The sequence below is a fragment of the Fukomys damarensis genome, unplaced genomic scaffold (assembly GCF_012274545.1).
Source record: "Fukomys damarensis isolate Sample0158 unplaced genomic scaffold, DMR_v1.0_HiC HiC_scaffold_1, whole genome shotgun sequence".
In the NCBI taxonomy this organism is placed as follows: domain Eukaryota; kingdom Metazoa; phylum Chordata; class Mammalia; order Rodentia; family Bathyergidae; genus Fukomys; species Fukomys damarensis.
This window is the reverse complement of record NW_022900913.1, coordinates 49033830-49048250: the sequence shown is the minus strand read 5'-3', so window position 1 is coordinate 49048250 and position 14421 is coordinate 49033830. Positions and strand designations below refer to the sequence as shown.

General features: G+C 34.6%; 1 pseudogene; it reads left to right on the top strand.

Moving 5' to 3' along the window:
- The first annotated feature begins 2718 nt into the window (after positions 1-2718).
- The window catches only part of LOC104871438, a 45214-nt pseudogene continuing 33511 nt past the window's right edge, over positions 2719-14421 (top strand).

The window sequence follows — 14421 nt, the reverse complement described above, 5'->3', positions numbered from 1 at the left end:
CAATTAGTTTTGGAAGGAGAGAGTTTTGGGCCCCATTTCAATTACTTTAATTTCACTAATTTGTTTTAGCTTTCTTATCAAGTTTGGCCCTTTGTATTCTTCTAGATATATCGATTTAATGAAGGCTCAATTGAACATTTGATTAACTAGCAATATTACAGGGTGCTGTGGTACTCTGGGGGTAACTTTTGATTGACTGAATGAATTTGATCAGGCTACAGTAAGTAGTGTAAAATATAACTCAATAGAAGCATTAATCATTTGTTCTATTCTCACAAGGAATGTCAGAACCCACAGCCACAACAGTATTTGTTTTAGTATTAGATGTAGTTAAAAGAAAAAAACACCAAAACTATAGGTAAATGCACTAAACGAAAATTGAAGTGGATTTCAGATGCCCATTTTTGAATTGGGTCTTTATATTTGGGGGAGCTTTTTTTTTTTTGAGTTCTTTATATATTGTAGATAAGAGTCCTTTGTCTGAGAAGCAGCTGGTAAAATTTTTTCCCACATTGTACATTGTCTTTTAGTTCTGTTGATGATTTCTTTTGCGGTGCAGAAGCTTTTTAGTAAGACAAGATCCAAGTTGTTGATTCTATCTGCTAGTTCCCGTGCTACTGAGGATTTGTTCATAAAGTCTTTTCCTATGCCAATGTCTTCAAGAGTTCTGCCTAACTTATCTTCCAGCAAGTTTAGTGTTTCTGTTTTTATATTTAGATCTTTAGTCCATTTGGATTTTAAGTTAGTGCATGGTGAGAGATAAGGGTCTAGTTTTAATCCTTGGCAGGTTGACATCCAGTTTTTCCAACACCATTTATTAAAGAGACTATCTTGTATCCAGTGAGGATGGTTGACTCCTTTGTCAAAGATGAGGTAGCTGAGTACATTTGGAGTTGTTTCTGTATCTTCCAATATATTCCACTGTTCCTCAGGTCTATTTATTTGATGGTGCCACACTGTTTTTATCACAGTGGCTTTGTAGTATAGTTTCAAATTGGGAATTGTTATACCCTCTGCCATGTCTCTGTTGCCTAGGATGGCTTTTGCTATTCTAGGTCTCTTCTGTTTCCAAATGAATTTTTTGATTATTTTTTCTATCTCTGTGAAATATGCTCTTTCAATTTCATTTTTCAGACAAAGAAGTAAAAGCAGCAAGTAAATATATGAAAAAATGTTCCACATCACTGGTCCCTTGAGAGATGCAGATGAAAACAACACTGAGATTTCACCTCACCCCACAAAGAATGGCTACTCTCAAGAAATCCAACAATAACAAATGTTGGTGGAGTTGTGGGGAGAAAGGAACCCTTTTCCATTGTTGATGGGATTGAAGACTGGTGCAACCACTGTGGAAATCAATATGGAGATACCTCAAAGAGCTGGGACTAGAGGTTGCATTTTACCCAGCCATCCCTCTGCTGGATATCTTTCCAAAATAATTAAAAGAATCATACTACAGTGATATATGCACACCCATGTTTATAGTGGCACAGTTTGTAATAGCTAAAACTTGGAAATAGCTCATTTGCCCATCAGTTGGAGAATGGATAAAGAAGATTTATAAAATGCAACACTACTCAGCCATAAAGAATGAGAAACTAGATTCATTCATAAGAAAATGGATACATATTGAGGATATACTCTTAAGTGAAATAAATGTCACACATGTGTATATGCTGAAAAGTTTCTCTGGTATGAAAAACTATAATAGTACATAAGATCCTAATGATATAATTGACAATGTGTAATAGGAAGAAAAGGGCTAAAGGTGTAGGGAAAGTGGGAAGGGTAGGGGAAACATAATAAGTGAAAAGAAAAAAATATGGGAAAATGAAAAAATGGAAATAAAATGTTTGTAGGTGTTGAGGCAGGGAGGGGGTGAAGGGAGGGCAGGGACAAGGGGAAAAAATGAGAACCAAGACCTGTCATGTAAAGGTACAAGATCCCAATAATGAATCCAACTGTACTGTATACCTAAAATGTACCAATAAACTTAATGAGAGAGAGAAAAAAAACTACAGGTGAAAAATCACATGATACATAGGGAGACAAATCGTGAATTGTGTAGACTTCAAGTAAGAGTGAAAGTAGGAAAAGCCATTAGGATTATGTACAGGTAGAAAAGAGCCCCCAGGATTATGGTAGTCCAGAAAGAGTGGGGTATAATATCCTGTATGGGATTTTTTTTTTTTTTGAGGGAAAGGGATGGGTCTATTTTGTTCCTTTTGTAATCAGTGTTATGCACAAGTACCTGGTATACAGGTGAATTACCTTAAACAGTAGAAAAAGAAGAACCCCTCCTGCCCTCAAGACAAGTGGGGAACCATGAATATGAGAGGAAAGGTTTTATTTAGAGTTCTTGACTAGTACTGTCCTACTTTCCTATGAAGAGGGCAAAATACTTAGATAAAGGAGATATGACGATCAAAGTAAAAATGAGCTTTCACTACATTTCCAGAACCATGTGCATTGCTATATTGAATTCTGCTTAATGGATGCTACAAAAGAAGAAGCAAAGCCATCAGGCTTTCCATTAGCCACTCAACTACTTAATGGAAGCCACAGGATTACAAGACCATTCGTTAACTGCCTGAGTCAACGCAGCCAGGTGTTGCACATGCGCTCTCTGTCATCTGGTCTTTCCCTGAGCCAAGGCTGAGTGCTGCTGGGAATTACTTCTGCTGGGAATGGAGGCCAAGGAGGAATCTTATGTGTTGACACCACCTCAGCTCTTGGAGCTGGAGGCAGCTCCCTCTCCGACTACCTGGGGTAGCCAGTGGGAGACGTCAGCCCCTGTGAGTTGACCATCCTTCATTTCAACAATGCTTATGACGTGGACGCAAACCCTATGCAGCTCAAGGGAGGTGCCCCGTGTGGGTCGCCATCTTGCTTGCCAGATCCTGAAGGGGGGAATGGGTGGGGTTAGGGGGTGGTTTGGAAATGGTGAAGAAGGTTTCAGGCTTTCAGGGACTAATTCACAGAGTGCGCTTCTGTTTCCACTCCCTGGTGGGCCCTGTTAAGTGAATTGATTGATTGAAGACGATAGGCAATAGTGGTCAGGCTAAGGGGGAAAACTTTGAAACTGGTATTTGCACATGTCAAAGAGGGAAAGAAAAAAACTTGAACTATGCGATGTGCACTTGTTTAACTCGAACCTGGATTTAAACCCAACCTTTCCACTGTTGTGGGATCCTGGAGGACTTGAACTTGGTCATTTGTAAAGAGATAATTTTTTTCCTCTTCAGGGTTAAATGAAATAATTTATGGAAAGCATCTATCACAGTTTTTATCTTGTGGTAAACAATAAGTTTCAGTTAATTTTTTTTCCCATTTTCTCTGTTTTAAAATGGTTAGTTCTTACTGAGACAGCTATAACTACTAAGTGTGAGGGACTTTTTTTTTTTCTTTTTTTCACATCTTCCTTTCCAAGACTGCTACAAAGTGGTAACCCGAGTGATCCAGAAAGGAAGACACTGGATAGGAATTTTTAAAATGGCCACATAAGATTAGGGGGAAATGGGAAAGATTTAGGTTTGGGTTATAGGACCTAGGTTCTTCTAGGGTGTGTGTGTGTGTGTGTGTGTGTGTGTGTATGTGTGTTTGGAATTTGATCTTAATATTGTGATTACTGTTTGATTCAAAAGAAAATACCAAGAAATGGGGAAATGTAGTGGGTGCTAATATAACGGAGTAGTGGAATATACAATTTAGAGTAGTAGAAAACGGAGAGCAGTTGGAGAGCTAGTTAGGGTTTTGGCAGATGATTAAAGGGCACTGTGACATGATCAAAGAAGTGTTTGGAACTATTAAGGGTGGTTTTGTGTAGAAGAGATTATGTCATCTGTTAAGAGGACAAGTCATTGAAGCACTTTGAGTACAGTTACATGGTGTGATTTAAATATACAGTGAATGCTTAAAAATTTATTCCCATCAAAATACACCCTTTCACTGTGAACAGACTTAATCATTCTTTCCACTTTCCAAGGGAATTCTGGAAGTGTCTCTATGACGTGTGATAAAAAAGATGGTCAGTGTTGCAACTGAGTGTCATGCAGTGCAAAGTAAGATAGTAAAAACATTATGGTGTGTCTTTATCCACTTTATTCACCAGATATGGCCCTGTGCAAATTCTGGCTCTTTCTATAGTCAAAATGATCATGACAGGTAAATGTTTTGAATTGATTCAGGACATTGAGAGACATCATATCTAAACACCCTTGTGGAAGAAGAATTCTAGATCTGTTTAAGAAAGTAGCAAGAACAATGGGATAAGTGTGTTCAAAATGAGAGGGAATACTAGGATTGAAGACAATGTATCTTTTACTGTACTAAATTTAAAAAATTTTAAAGCATTCATTGTATTTTTCTGTGACTCTGTATAGATTATTTGGATTACTTTGGGAGATGTTTTCCTTGTTTATTTATTTGTTCATTTATTTATATCAGCATTGCATTAATTCCCTGAGATTTGTGTAACAGAGTACTTTTTTTCCCTTTTACTTAATATATAGAATTTTATCCCAAGTAATTTTATAGCCTTTCCAAAGAGTAAAACTGTAGTTATGAAGTTATGGCCTACTTTTATAGAATTTACTGTTTGTACCTTCTTTCATAATATTGGTTCTAAATTTTTGCATGTATCAGAATTCTCAGAGGCCTGTTAAAACATTTATTTCTGTGACTCACCTGAAAGATTCTGACTCTGTAGGGCTGAGAAGGGTCCTGAAAATTTGAATTTCTATTATTTCCAAGTTATGCTCATCTCTTATCTGAAGAAATAATAGAAATTGCCGATCTATACCATGTTAGGTGGAATACACATAAGTTTAATTTGATATAATCCCATTTGTTGATTCTTTTTTTTTTTTTTTTTTTTTTTTTTTTTTTTTTTTTTTTGGTACCAGGGATCGAACTCGGGTCCTTGCGCTTGCAAGGCAGGCCACTGAACCACTGAGCTAAATCCCCAGCCTCGCCATTTGTTGATTCTTGGTGTTGTTTTGTAATTCAGATTCTCTTCAGAAATAACTTGTCTGTGATTTCAAGAGTTTTACTTACCTTATTTTTTCAGCAGATTAAATGTTTCTGTTTTAATATTTAGATCTTTGAACCATTTTGATTTTAGTTTGATACATGGTAAGAGATACAGAGATAGCTTTAATCTTCTGTGTGTGGCTAGCCACATTTTGCAGCACTATTTGCTGAGAAGGATGTCTTTTCTTCAGCATATTTTTGGCCCCTTTGTCAAAAATTAGGTGGCTGAATGTATAGGGTCATTTTTGTATCCTCTACTTCATTGTGCTGTTCTACACATCTATTACTGTGCTAATACATGTTGGTTTTTATCACTATAGTTTTGAAATATAACTTGAAATTGTGGATTGTGATGTTTCCCAATTTACTCTTGTTACCAAGGATTTCATTTCTTCTTATGGGTCTCTTCTGATTCTGTATGAATTTTATGATTTTTCTTCTATGGTTCTGTGAAGAATTTTGTAAATATTTTGATTGTGATTGCATTAAATCCATTTTTCAGCTTTGAAAGTATAGCCATTTTGACAGTATTGGTTCTCTCTATCCAGGAACAGTAATATCTTTCTATTTTCTGTTGTCTTATTTGATATCCTTTTTTCACTTCTTTGATTAGATTATTCATGAAGTATATAATTTTTCTTCATGCTATTTTGAATGGTATTATTTTCCTAATTTCTTTCCTGGTGCATTCATTTTTGGTGTATAGGAACATTTTGATTTTAGTGTGTTGATTTTTTATCCAGCTCTACTGCTGAATTTGATGATTAATTCCAGGAGTCTTTTGATGAAAATTTTTGGGTCATCCATGTAACAGATCATATCATGAGCAAATAATGATTCTTTGACTTATTCTTTTCCTATATGTATCCTCTTCCCTTTTTGGTGGCACAGGGAGTGGGCTCATTTGCTCTGGTTAATGTTAAGAGTATTCTGTTGAACTGAGCTGGTGATAGTGTATGTCTTTGTCTTATTTCTCATTTTAGAGGGAGAGGTTTCAGTTTTTTTTCCATTTCATATCATGTTGGCAGTAGTGTGTTGTAAATGGCTTTTATCAGATTGAGATAGGGTCCTTCCGTACAAATGTTCTTCAGGCTTTTTAATGTTAATAATGTTAGATTTTGTTGATGGCTTTTTCTGCATCTATTTAGATGATCACGTGATTTTTTGTTCTTGTTTCTGTTTTGTGATGCATTACATTTATTGTTTTGTGTATTATGAAATTCTTTGCCTCCTTTGGATGAAACCTATTTTATTATAGTGTATTTTTAAAATAAATTTTATTTTATCCTGTTTCCCCCTTCCTTCCTTCCTTTTTTACAAAAGTGTTGCTTCCATCTTTTCCTTCTCTTTTCACTTTTTTCTTGTCTCTTCCTTCCTTCCTTTCTCCTTCCATCCTCCCATTTCCCAACATCCACAATACATGTCAGTCTTTATTTCCACTTTCTGTTTCTCACACCAGAAAAACAATTGATATTTAAACATGTGTTCAATTTATTTCACTTAGAAGTATGTTCTCAAGGCCCATCCACTTAGCTATAAATATCTGAAGCTTATTCCTTTTTATTGCAGAGTAGTACTCCATTGTATATTTAAAAAAAAACCACACACACACACACACATCTTTATCCCTTCATCAGTTGATGGCAATTTGGGCTGTTTGCAAGATTTAGCTATTATAAACTGGGCTGCTATAAACAGGGAATGCATACATTGCTCTGGTATAATGCTTATTTTTCAGGAAGATATAAGAAGAGGTAAAAATGGGACTGGTTCAAATGGAACTTCTAGTTTTAATTTTTTGAGAAATCTCTGATTTCCACAGTGATTGCACCCACTAACAGTTGAGGAGTTCTGTTTTTCCCCACAACCCTTTCAGCATTTGTTATTGGTAGTTTTCTTGATAGTAGCCATTCTTTCTGGAGTGAGATGAAATCTCAGCATTGTTTTAATTTGCATTTCCTAGATGGTATGGTATATTTGTGTTTTATGATTTGTTTCATTGTGTTTGCCAATATATTATTTTTTTCGTCTATGTTTATTTAAAAGATTGTCCTATAGTTTCCTTTTTTGTATGGATGTTGATTAAGGGTGTGAAACTAGGATTAAGGGTGTGGATAATGGAAACCCTACCCTTGGTATAGGTGACACCAGTCATAAGCTTGTAGCCTGGATAGAATATAGAGGGACTAAATAAATAAATAAATAAAAGCAGGCTTTCTTCTGCTGCTGCGGTGGCAATGATGGTGGTGACAGCTTGCTGCTGGCTGCTTTTTACTTCTTATGCTATGGACTGTTTCTCTTTGGTGATACCCCTCTGCCATGCCACCCTGCCAGGTGACTTGGATTGAAATCTCTACAAACTGTGAGCTAAAATAACATTTCTTCCTTTAATTTTGGGCATTGGGCATTTTGTCTCAGCAATGAGAACAGTAACTAAGATATTGAGGTCGGCTATGGGATTGTCGAACCTGTTAATATGTTTGTTGGTATTTTTTTTTTTTTATTCTCCAAGCCCAGTTTCATTAAGGTTTGTCCTGATAGGCCCATAAATGGTACTGCTTAATAGATAGCTCAGGTTAATTCTTGTTTGCTTATGCAGTTATATTTGTGACATTAAATGGTTGGAGAGGAGGAGGAGAAAGGCAAGGAGACCAGATAATGAGGAAGAGAGGAGAACAAAGAATAGGGAGAAGAAAGTGTCAAAAGCCATTATATAAAGAAGAGCCCAAAGAAAGAAGAAAAAAAATGAAAACAGAGAAAAGAAAAAAACAGAGAGACAACCAAGCTGATCTAAATCAAAGTAGCAAGGATACAGTAACTAAAATTGCCAAAATAACAGTAGAAATAAGAATAGAAACCTTCACACAGTTATAGCTTTAGCCAGTAGCTTCCACACAGCTTCCTCTATGGTGTATAAAGAAGAGCCCAAAGAAAGAAGAAAAAAAATGAAAACAGAGAAAAGAAAAAAACAGAGAGACAACCAAGCTGATCTAAATCAAAGTAGCAAGGATACAGTAACTAAAATTGCCAAAATAACAGTAGAAATAAGAATAGAAACCTTCACACAGTTATAGCTTTAGCCAGTAGCTTCCACACAGCTTCCTCTATGGTGGCTTTACTAATTTTTGACTAGCCAAGTAGTCTCCCCTTGTGGGCCAAACAATAACCTAGAAGCCTTGAGGACTATTGCTTCCTTGGAATACATGTCCTGATTTAAAGCTGTGGGTGTAATTCCCCTACAGATCTCATGGATTCAATTGCTTTTATCAGTTTCAGAGGGGTGTAAATATTGTGGATGTCTCCATGTCTTCCCTCCAGAGATTTCCCTTGCCTATTACAGGGCCAAAAAACTGCTAGTGCAGGTGCCATTCACTCTCTTTGTCCACCGATGTCTGTCCTAGCCCCACCCACAGAAATAGTATTCTGGCTCCACCCAGTCATGTTGTTTACTGCAATTGTTGCATAACGTGTTTTCCTTTCCTTCTGTCATTCTGAATCAGGAATTGTTGTTCCTCACCCTCACCCTGTGGGATCCCACCAATAGTCATAGATAGGATGGTAAATATTACCTTTCCATGTACAGCCCTCTTGCTGTATATGGGAGGTATAGGCAACTTACTACTGATGCTGTCTAGCTTCCCATTGTCCTGGAGCCTGCCAATTGGGAGGACAGATTGGGTAACTGTGAGTCTAATCATCCATAGGGGCTGGATCCCTTCCTCGGTTGTTGTGCCCAGATCGTGATATCCCCAAAGACCACCAAGAAGTCGAGTCTGATGCAATCACATGAGGAGTTTATTGCAAGCTGGAGCCTGGACCCCCGGTCCTCACCAACACAGCAGTTCCATACCGAGTGCCTGAACACGATTTCAAACAGGCTTTTTATCAGCAAAGGAAGCGGAACTAGGGGCTTTCTAGATGTGTCAGTACCTGATTGGTTAACATTGGGCAAAGGCAGATGTGTTTCTATTTTACTGGCCAGGGCCAGATGTCCCTCCCTGCCCCCACCACAAGTTCCTGCAGCAAAGGCAGATGTGTTTCTATTCTATTGGCCAGGGTCAGATGTCCCTCCCTGCAAGATTAACAGAGAAGAACACCTGGTTACAGTTTACTAGAACTGTCGTGGGTTTTTCCAAGAACTGGGTCAAAAGGGCACTCTGAGGCTTTTCCAGTAACTGGGTGATCGCCTGACCATAAAATGGAGTCATTTTTTCAAAATGGAGTCAGTTTGGTCTCTACATGGTCTGATCTCCTCCCAAGAGGATGGGACTGAGGATAGGACACTGTGATCCAAGATTGGTCTGGTTTCCCTTACACACCCTCTAAATACTGGATTTTAGTTAAACTGGATTTTCTTTTCCTTTATCATCCTATATCAGACTTTATCTTTTGCTCCTGCCTCAGGGTAATTGCTTTTTTAAAAAATTAATTTTATTGGTACATTTTAGGCATACGATATAATAGGAAATTTGCACCTTTACATAATATGTCTTGGTTCTTATTTTTTCCCTATTCCTCTGCCCTTCCTTCAACTCCTCCACCCCTCCCTATTTACAAAGACTTTGTTTCATTTTTTTTCATCTTCTCGTATTAATTTCATTCCCTTCTTTCTGTGTAAATAAAGTTAAAAAGGCATGATAGATAATGTGAAATAGGAAGAAAAGGTCCAAAGAGGAAGGGGAAATGGGAGGGGTTGGGGAAAGGAATGAAGGGAATGGAAGAAGGGTAATTGTTTTTTATGGAGTTGGATTTTTTTTTTTTGGTACTAGAAATCGAACTCAGGACCTTATGCTTGCCAGGCAGGTGTGTGTGGTGCCACTGAGCTAAATCCCTGGCCCAGTATGTTTTTTTGTTTTTATTTTTCTATATTACTGGATTGGGTTATCTAAAATTTTGTTGAAAATTATGTGACTATATTCATAAAGGATGTTGGCTTATAGTTTTCTCATAATGTCTTTCAGGCTGTGGTATCAAAATGATGCTGACTTTATAAATAAGTTGGAAAATGTTATTCTTTTTCTCTTTTGAGGAATTGTTTATATATTTTTTTCCTTAAAATATTGAGAAGAATGCTTAGGACTGGAATTTTTGTTGTTGAAAAGGCTTAATTAAATCTTTAATTTCTTTAGTAGAAACATGTAAATTCAGATTTTTGTATCTTTCTTGTAAGCTATATTTTTCCAGGAATTTGTCTATTCCATGGAAATTTTAAACTTTATGGGCATTAGGGCATTTAAGATATCTTTTTAAAATTGATGAGGTCTGTAGTGATGTTTCTTGTATTCATAATTTTTCTCTTAATCAGTCTCACTAGGGTATGCCAATTTTATTAATTTTTTCAGTGAGTGAAATTCTGGCATAGATGGCAATTTTCTTTTTTGTATATTTACTTTTTGTTTTAGTTTTTCTTTCTACTTTACTTCAGGTTAATTCACTATTTGCTTTCTAGCTTTCCTTTAGACAGAACTTGATTATTTTTAAATCTTTCTCATTTTCTATTATATGTATGTTAAAATATAAATTGCCATCTAAACCCTGCTTGAGCTCCAGATTTCACACAATAAAATGTGTTTTATTGTTTTTCATTTCAGAATTCCATTTTGATGTTTTTTTCTTTGACATGCAGCTCATTTAGATTTTTGTTGCCTAACATCTGCATGCTTAGAACTTTGGTAGTTACTGCATCTTGTTCTTACTGATTCCTTGTTTACCATTAATATGATGAGAGAGAATGTTCTTTAAATTATAGCACCTGGAAGCTTTCGATACTTGTTTTATAATCCAGAATATGTTTTCTTTCTTAAATAATTCATATCCCCTAAAGCAGAAGTATATTGTATTGTTGGGAACAGTGTCTTATATGTCAATTTTATCAGGTTGGTTATGTTCAAATATTTTATGTCTTTTAAAAAATATTTTATGTCTTTACCAATTTTTTTGTTTGCTTATTCTGTCAGAGTCTGAGAGTGGTCTTTTTATAATTGACAACTATGAAAATGGTTTCTCCATTTCCCCCTTTATCTCTGTCAGCTCTTGTTATATCCTGTTTTAGGAAGTGTTACTCAATGCATGCAAATGTAGGATTTTATATATTTCTGTTGAATTGACACTTTCATCACTAAAAAGCACATTTTTTTTTTGGTACCAGGGATCCAACTCAGGTCCTTGAAAAGCACAATTTTTAAAATCTATAGTAGTACTTCTAATTTCTCAAAGTCTGACATATTAATATAGCTACATTAGTTTGAGTTCATTTAATGTTTATTATATTTTCCACTTTTAATGTCTTTATATTTAAAAATGTGTCTCTTTTAAATGGACTATAATAAAGTCTTATATTTTCTTTTAATTCAGCCTGCCAATCTCTCTTACTTAATGGGAGCGTTTACTCTGTTTACATGTAACTGTGCATATACTTTATGTATTAAAATCTACTTCAAATCAGTTTCTTTAATTCAGAACAATGTATGAACTTCACAGTGCTTTAATTACATTCCTTCAGGCATTTTTGTTATTATTGTCATATATTTTACCTTTATATATGTCATTTGTATATGACACTGTCAGTAGTTTTTATTTAAACAGTCAATTAAAAAATTATGTAGTTGGGCTGGGGATTTAGCTCGGTGGTTCCACTTCCTGCCTTGAAAGTGCAAGGACCTGAGTTTGATCCCCAGTACCCACCCCCCCAAAAAATGTAGCTGTCAAGTGCATTTCATAGAATTTTTTCTTTGGTTTAAATAATTTTCTGTAGTATATAAGAATACAGATTCAATAGCAATATATTTTCTGTCTATAAATGTTTTACTTTCATTTTTGAATGAATTCTTGTTGAATAGCACTATTATTTCATCTGAACAAGTTCTTGTTGATCATAAATTTCTAATTTATTAGTTTTTTGCTAGCTGTATTTTGTTTCATATTTTTTGGCTTCCAAAATTTATGTTGTAGTGTCAGCTACCAACACTATTACCACCCTATCACTCTACCACACCTTTTCTAACTTAATCTTTTAAAAAATCTTTGTGTCTGTTTTATGAGCAAATTTATTATGATTTTCTGCACCATTTTTTCTTTGTATTTATCCTTCTTGTGGTTCACTGAAGTACTTGAATGTTATGGTATATATTTTTAAAAATTATATCTGCAGAAATGTTGATCATATCTCTTCAAATAATGTTTCTGATGTATTCTCTTTTTCTTCCCTCTGGGATTCTAATTACTTTAACGTTCAATATGTCAGACTTTTTTTGTTTAACTCTTTCTACATCTTTTATACTCTGCTTTGTCCTTTTCCTGTTCTTTTCCCTTTGTGCTTCAGGTCGAGTAGGATGAGTATAAATAATAAATAAATAAATTTGAAATTATGTAATTTCCATTTGGTTTTCTCTGAAAATTTCCAACTGTTCATTCTGTTCTTTTTGTTTTTAATTGTTTTAAAACATTTCAACTTAGTTTATTTTAAAGCCCTTTTTCAAAACTTCAGTATTTGGATTATCTTTAGATCTCATACATTCATTTTTACAAACTTTGATTATTGGATTTTTTTTGCTTTTCATGTCTATAATTTTTAACTCACTGTATATTAAATATAATGGAACTGTAGAAGCTATATACATATATACATCTTATCTATACATACATACATCTATGCATACATCTATATCTTCCAAAAATTAAATTTTTTCTTTTGTCATACAGATGAGAGAGTAATTACTGTCCTATCAACTGCAATTTTAATAAAATTCTTTCTGCTTTTGGTTCTTCCTTATTCCTTATTCCTTACTCTTTTTGGACTTTTTAAAAATTGAGAACCTCCTGTGTCTTTATCTCACTAGTGAAAGAAAAGATTGGGAGGTTTAATCCGCACTTTGTAATATGGCTCTATTTCATGTTGTTTACAGATTAGGCAGCCATCATTTCTCTGATAGAATTTATTCTCTTGTTTACTGTGAGACTACAGGAAATTTGATTCTTTCTTAGAAAAATCTCCAAACAATGTTTTAATGTAGCAAGCATGTGAAATAAATTGGCCACACCAAATTGTCAAACTGGCTTTATATTTAACAAAATATTGCTCATTTCTTTTTTCCTATCACCGACCAAGCTCAATCCTTTGTTATCATCCGCTCATAATTGACAAATATCCTCAAAGAAAATAGCCATTGAGGAATTACTTACCTTAACAAAAGTTTTTACTCTCTGGAATTTCAGGTCATTTAATTCTTTTTAACTTCTTTAGTTTTTTGATGTCTTAAAATTTTTTATTTGTCTGATTTTTGAAGTAAGAGTATAGTCTGCCACAATTCGTTGCATTCTACCTGAGGCCAGGAATTGCACTTAATCCCTGACTAGATTTTAAAATTTTAAATTTAGGTGGCATTCCTTATGTTTTATAGTATAATACTTGGTATTTGTTGAATATATGGTGATTAATCTGACACTTTGATTTGAAAAACATAAAATAGTATAGACTGTAGTGAGAACATGTGAGTGGATAAATTTTATAACAGAGGAATATACAGTAGTTTTCCCTCATCCTTGCTTTATCTTTCCATGGTTTCTATTACCTGGAGTCAAGTATAGCCTGAAAATATTAAAATGTGAAATGTAAGAGTCCAGAAATGAATTTTGTATTTTGAATGATATGCCATTCTGCATAACATGATGCAATCTCACATTTTAGGTTTCCTGGAGCCTAAGAAATGATCTTATTAAAAACAATTTTGCATGTTTTTAAATGTTAGCTTTTATTCTAATTTTAAAGGAAGAATCTAAGTTGCTATTTAGCATGTTTTCTTTCTAAAGCTATGAAATTACAGTTCTTTTTTAAAATTATTTTTATTTTAGATTTGCAACAGCTGTGAAAAGATTCAGTGGCCTACAGCCACTTTTGGTTTTTAGTGGTGACTGCTTAAATCCTTCAGTTTTAAGTACAATAATGAAAGGAGAGCATATGATTCCTTTATTGAATGAATTAAGAGTGCATTTTTCAGTTTTTGGTAAGTATGTGTAAGTTTATTTGAAATTAATATTTGGAGTTCATAAAATAATTTACATACCACTTCTAGATTATTTGATGTAGGAAGAGTTGAATAGTTCTACTTTTTAGATTATAGGTAGTAAGACAGGTGATTGTCAGGATTGTTCAATAAATTTGCAAATGTGTAATAAAACTTTGACTTTATGTGGTAAGAACTTTAATTGAGCCCTATCCAAAAGTGAGAAGTGTTACCAGAGTAAAGGCCATGGAGTTTGGAGTTAGCTGTGTGTAGACTGAATCCTGGTTCCACTATCTTTTAGTAAATTGATTTAAAAAATAAAAATAAGTGAATAATATCAAAGCCTAAGTTTTATCAGATGTAATATTTGGAAAATTATGTTACCTAT